Here is a 6485-nt window from a genome sequence, read left to right as displayed (position 1 = left end):
CAATCTTTGGATCACCTTCTCCATTAGAGAGGGGGACCTGGGCACTGTCTGGTGCCCTGGATTGGAGGGCCCTGCATGCCTGGTACTCACCGGCTGTCCCCAGCCTTGGCAAGCAGCCCCAAATGCAGCCTGCCCTTTGACTTAGGAATGTGGAAAGGTCAGGCCCTCTGACTCCTGCCCCTTTCTGGCACTCTTTTCCCAGCTCCAGTTCCCATCCTGACCCTCCACACCAAGGTGGACTTGGCTATTCCACCTCTGCCTGCCCGCCCCGCCCCCCCTCCCCGCGGCTGTGGGAGCGACCTGGTTGGTCACTGGGCATCTGTGAGCAGAGCGGGCATGAAGAGCCACTGGGGTTTTGTTCTCCCTGGGCAGCCCATGCTGGTGGAAGAAGGGGAGGCAGGCAAAGGGGGCAAAGAAACTCCACAATGTCGGAGGAGAGGGCACAGAAGGGTTTGGGTTGTGGTTTGTTGGATTGTTTTTTAAATTTTTTCTTTCTTTCTTTTTTAAAGCAAAAGCCCCCATCCTGTGTCATCATTTTTATGGGATCTGCAATTCTGGCAAAAATCTGTCTTTAATTTAGCTGTCCATATAAAACTCCTCACTGTATAATAATGAACAGATGCCATGGAATTTAAGCTGGAGCCTCAGCTCCTCCCCGCTTTCCCCCCGCGCCTGGCACCGGGCACCGGGCACCGGCTGAGTGGCACAGACTGGCACCAACGCGCGAGCGAAGGGTGGGCAGGGGGCGACCTGGGCTCAGCGCCAGGGCGCTGGGGTGGTGAAGAGGTGTCCAGGCGCCGGGCTTAGCCAGCCGGGAGCTTCTCTCGTGGAGGCACCAAGGGAGAAGTGTTTGAGGAATTTTTCTGTCTTTTGCTACAAAGAGATCAGTAGTTAAGGATTTTGTTTTGGTTTTGCTTAGGGGCTGTGTGGTTCTTCTCAGATTTTTAAAAAAAGCACCGCCCTCCCCCCGATATAAACCCAAGTGTTTTCGCTGTTTTAACTGAGTTGTTTTGAACCCACCCCCTGCGCGGCGCCCCGGCCTCTGCCTCCGAGCCCAGCCGAGCGCTCGTTCGCTGCAAGCGGGATCCGTTCCACAGCCGGCCGGCCCACGGTATCCTGGGCGCCGGCGCCCCCGGGGACTCCTGGGCACCTCCCGCAGGGCAGGAGTACCCTGTTGCCCTCCAGGAGTGAGGCCGGATGTGGCATCTGATTAAGCAGCAGGAGAGATGAAGGCAAGAGAGAAATCCCTACTTGCCCCACACGATTCGCTCGCTTTTCCCAAGGGGAAAGAAAAAACTCTGCGAGTCCAGTGTCCCCTGCTGCCTCCGCCTGTGGTCGAGAAAGCAGGCATCGACTCGGGATTGAGGGGTTGGTTCTGAGCACCACCACCACCACCCCCGCCCACCTCTCGCCTTTAATGCGACTCTGGCGAGAACAGATGTCCCAAGCCGGGCGGACTGCCCAGACCCCGCCCAGCTGTGCCCTTGGCGAAGACTTGGCTGAGGGTAGGAACTGGCACGCGGGTCCCCAAAGGGGTTTGGGGGCTCCCTCGGCCCTGGCGGACCTGACTTCGCAGCCTTGGCCTCCTGGCTAGCACAGCCTCGGGCGGGAAGTGGAAGCGCCCCAGAAAGACCTGTTCCTAATTCAATTAATTCCGAAAAGAGGAATGAGACGCAGACAGAAGTGGAGAGAAGCCCAGAGAAAGGTTCGAATAACGGAACACCGGGCACACGCTCTCGGCTCTGGAACCCTGCAACCGCAGTCCGCCTGGGAGGCTGCGCTGGGCTCCTGCGCTGGAGTGGGCAGGCAAGTGGGCAGCAGCAGAGCACACCCAGGCACACATCTGGGCAGCGTCTCCACCCAACGCAGTGCCCCAGCTCCTTTGGCACAGGCAGCATCTAGGGGTTCCCTCGCCCTCTCCCCTGCCCCGAGTGCCCCAGCTTCCCCTCCCCGCACTGGGGCTGAGGTTCCCATTCATTGGCATCTGCCCCCAGAAACAGGTTGCCCGCCTGCTTGTGAGCCCAGGCTTGGTCTGGGCGTTCTCATGCTGGCACTCCTGAGCGGGTGGGGTGCTCCTACCCCATTGCTTTAGGGTGGAGAAAATGTCAGAGAGCAATAACGACCCTCCCAAGGTGTCTGTGCCCTTTCCTACCACTTCTCAACCAGGAAAACTTAGCCCAGAATTTTAAAAGAATGAGGAATAGAAAGGCAGAAGCCACCTCAGGATTTGGAAAAGGAACAGGCTTTCAAGACTTTTCACCACTCAGGTCGTCACCTCCCCTCTGGGCCTGTGGCCAGTGCCTGGGCACCCAGCCCTGAAGAAAGAAAAGTGACAGTGTCTTGGGCTGTGAGCTGAGAAGCCTGTTGTGACAGCCAAGGCCCGTCTGCCCCCTCCTACATCTCACCAAAAGAAAAAGCTTTCTCCTTTGAGCACATATGGGCAAGTCAGGTGTGGAATCCTGTGCTCACCCTGGTTGTCACACGGGGGGCCTGGGAGTGGATGTCAAGGCCAGGGCTGGTCAGGCCTGGCCTCCACTGTCTCTTTCTTCCTGCCTTCCTTGAGAATTAAACTGTGGAATCTAGAACTATCCCTCCGTCTCAATGTTCCCTCAAATCAACAGATTCCTCCAAGGAGCAGGCAACTTCAGGTTAAAGATTTTGGGGAAGAGGAGGAAGAAAATGTTGCCCAAGAGGGAATGAAACCTCTAACCTCTGAGGGGGAAACCTTGCATCTCCCATCTCGTGGACTTTCCCATAAAAGGGAAAAAGAGAGAAGTAAACACAAGACAGTAGAGTGTAGGGTGTGTCGGGACTTCCCTGTCGTTGACTCCAATGGGGCTCAGTTTCCCTGGATTGTACTCAGTGATTTATGGAGCTGTTCCCCTGGGTGACGAAATCAGAGCTGAGGGTTCACTGGAGGTTCACTGGGGGGTCAGAGTCCAGATCCTGGCTGAAATAGGGTTAAACGGAGAGGGGAGAATCAGTAGTGCTTTCCCTCTCTTTCCCCTGATGTACAAATGGCCTGAACTAAGAGACATCTCTATTTCCCAGTCATTTCCAAACGCTGGACTTTGAACGGGGGTGGGAAAGTCAAGAGGAGGATGCCCTCCGGATTGATCTCAGCTCCAGCCTTCGGTTTGGCAGCCCAGGGGTTGAGCTGAGACGGGCTGGTTCCTGCTTGGAGATCCCGTTGCTCAGGCTCGGGCAAGAAGGGCATGCGACGTCTCCCCTTGCCCTCTCCCTCCCACCGCTCTGGCCCCTTTTTTCCTCCCCGCCCCCCCAAACACACCTCCTTCTGTTCCTGGAGCTTCTCCGTGTGTGCGCGCAGAAGTGGGAGAGCAGCGAGAGAAAAAGACCTGCGAGGGGGAGTTTGGGGCCGTGTGTCCACACGCATCTTCTTCTCCTGCTCATCTCGCCATCTCGCCAGGGAAGTTGAGTGTTGGGGAGGGGGGCGATGGGAGAATAGAGCGCAGCCAGAGTGCAGAGAGGTGGAGGAAGGGTCAGGAATTGGGAAAAGGGCGGCTCACAAGGACGCCGGTTTCACAAGATGCAGAGGCGCTAGGGATCCCCGCCCCAAAAGGGGCCCCGGGCACTCCGTCCACCCGAAGTGACCACAGACGCAGCGGCCCAAGAGTCGTCAGCATCCTTGGAAAGGGCTGGGATCCGGCTTCAAAAACAGAATCGAGCCGCGTGGAAGAGCAAAGCGCAGGAGTCTATGGTTTGGCCCGGGGAGCCACGTGGAGGGGTCTTTTGCGTCGGGCCCCAAGCCACTTGGATGGCACCCAGCCCGGGACTTCAGAGGGCGTTCTGGGAAACCAGCTGAATGGGAGGGAATCCCAATTAACCTTGCTCTTAGGGCAGGAAAAGACTCAGGCCTCGGGATGTGTACCGAGTTCCTTTTCTCTCCAGTTGCCCCTGCCAGGCCATGACCCTTGCCATGAGCAGAACTGACTCCTTCAGATTTGGGTCTGAGGTTCTCACCTTGGTCCATACTCCATGCAAGAAGTGAGGGAGATTGAAGGTGGACCGACTTCTTTCTCCTAAGAATAGGGGTGATTTAGAGGTCTATAAGAGCCCCCGCCTTAGACCACCGACAGGGGCGAATCCTCAGAACGAAAGGCCCAGTTCTAAATCTCACGCTAGAGAAGCGATCCTACGAGAATTCCAGAGAACGCGGTGAAATTTGGAAAGGATTCCAGTGAAATTCTCCGAAAACTGTAGGAGAGTTCCGCCCAGAATTCCGGCAGGCTCGGCCTCCCTCTGGGGCAGGAAGAAAGCGCGAGGCTGGAAGAGCGTCAGCACCCGGGAGCGGACAGCTCCCGGCCCGGTCCCTGCTCCGCGCCATCCATCCCGGGGTGAAGGAAGGAGGGCCACGTCTCTACTGGGATGGTCATTTAGGGGAGCCGCCGCGCTCAGGGTCAGAGAGTATAATCCGATCTTCCCTTTTGCACCTAGGGAGTCCTTCTTCAACTACCTTTCCCTTTCCCCCTTTGTCAGGGTGCTCTCGTTTTGGGGTCTTGGATCCAACCTTTAAAAGCTTCAGCGTGCCTGACCTCAAACCGCAAACTCAACACTACAACGCCCATTTCTGCTCTGAAACGGGCAGAAATATTTATGAAAAAATAATTTAAATAAGCAGACTCAGAAACAGTCTGGTCCTGGTACTCCTAAGTGTATTCAGGCTTTGGGATGGGGGGGCCTTTGGGACTTAGACCCCTCTCCAAATATTCCAGGGGGCACTGATGTCTGGAGGGGGGGGAGTTCTTTCCGGGAAGTCAGTTCAGAGCAGCCTCTGTCCCTGAGGATCGGAGAAAGAACTCTGGGGCTATCTTGCCTGAGAGGGGGAAGCGGCTTGGGCCGAAGGCTCCTCCGAGGCGCCCTTCCTCCGTCTGCCTAAGTTGACGGCTTCCTTCTACGGGGAGCTGCACCAGACAGGAAGGGGGTTGTCCCTGTGTAGACCACAGGGCTTCTCGAGGCCCTGGCAGGGGAAGCCTGTGGCTAGGTCAAGCTCCACTCTGTCTACCGGGTGGACTCCTAGACTCAGGTCCCCTCATAGAACTCTGGGGTGTTCCTCCAACTTCATCAACACCCCTACAAATTTCAGCATTCCTGAGGCTGAAAAAGGCCGATTCCCTTGAGTCCACTGAAATTGCAAATTTAAGACTGAAAAGACTTCTCCCATTAATATTTCATCCTCATAACTTTATAGTTTTTTGTTTTTTATTTTAAAACACCCTTGTCTGGCTCAAATGGTTGTCTCTTCATTTCTACACACTTGTTTTTTGCAACAGTGAGCAGAGGGTTGTAAAATGACCGACTGCTCCCAACTCGGTCATTTTTCAGTGATGAAAAGATATTTTGTTTTCGAAAGAGGTGCGTGTGCATGTTTGGGAACTGAAGGAGTGTAATGAGATTAGTGCAATGCTTTGTGCTGGGGGCGTGTGTGAGTCTGTGTAAGGTCTGGGAGGGGCAGAAGTATAGCTGTTTCGGTGCCCAGTGGGTGGGTGGGAGGGGGTTTAGTGTGGGAATCCTACCCAGGAATGCCCAGGGTCCCTCTACATGGCCACTGCACAGTCACTTGACTCTGTTTCTCCATCACCCGGAGTCCCAGCTCAATCCCCCGAATGAAATGAGGCCACCGTGAGAAACCGGTCCGGCTTTGCATCTCATTTACATAAATATTTATTAATCGTCATTAAACTGAACAGAAACACGCAATGCACTTCGGGTGTCCGACGGGAGTTTCATCTTCACTACAAGAGGAAGGTAAAATTGCGTGTGAGTGTGTGGGTGAGTGTGTGGGTGTGTGGCCTGTGGGTTTGCATCTTTGCAGAGTGTGTTTGGATGCCTGATCTCCTGCCTCCGGTGGGAAGAGGTTCTCCTTTTGCCCCCTTTTTTGGGAAATCTCCAGAAGGAGCCCTCAGCCCTCTCCCTGCCCACCTGCCAACCAGAGCCAAGAGGATGTCTCGGACAAAAACCCCCTCTCCAGACACTGGAAATCGCTGGGCGTCTGGCGCCCACCGAGGCACAGTCGGGCAGGGGTGGGGCTGCCTCCAGTTCTCGGTCTCCTCCCTCGTCCCGGGAAAGGACAGAGTTGCCTGCGGGGAGGGGGTGTGTGCGGTGAGCTCTCCTCTCTCTGTCCCCGGACGCCCGCGCCGGGGCTGCGTGTGCGTGCGGTGTGGTGTGCGTGTGTGTCTTCCATGCAAACCCTCCCTCCCCAAACCGACCCCCCCAACAGTTTGCCATTCCATACAAATTTGGAAACAGATTTTTAAAAAACAGCAGGACGCACAGCGGGGACGGGGCGGGGGAGGGCAGTGGCACTGGGGCCCCAAATCTCCGAGTCACTGATTGTAAGAACCTGGGGAGGGGAGGGGGCAGCGCCGGCCCCCACTTCACCAAAGTGCACAGATCCGCGCTTGGGCGGCGCGGCCCGCGGGCCGGGGGGGTGGGGAACATCCCAGGGCCGGGCCGGGCCGCTAGGC

This window comes from Orcinus orca, chromosome 19 (genome assembly GCF_937001465.1).
Source record: "Orcinus orca chromosome 19, mOrcOrc1.1, whole genome shotgun sequence".
In the NCBI taxonomy this organism is placed as follows: Eukaryota; Metazoa; Chordata; class Mammalia; order Artiodactyla; family Delphinidae; genus Orcinus; species Orcinus orca.
This window is presented reverse-complemented; position numbering follows the sequence as displayed.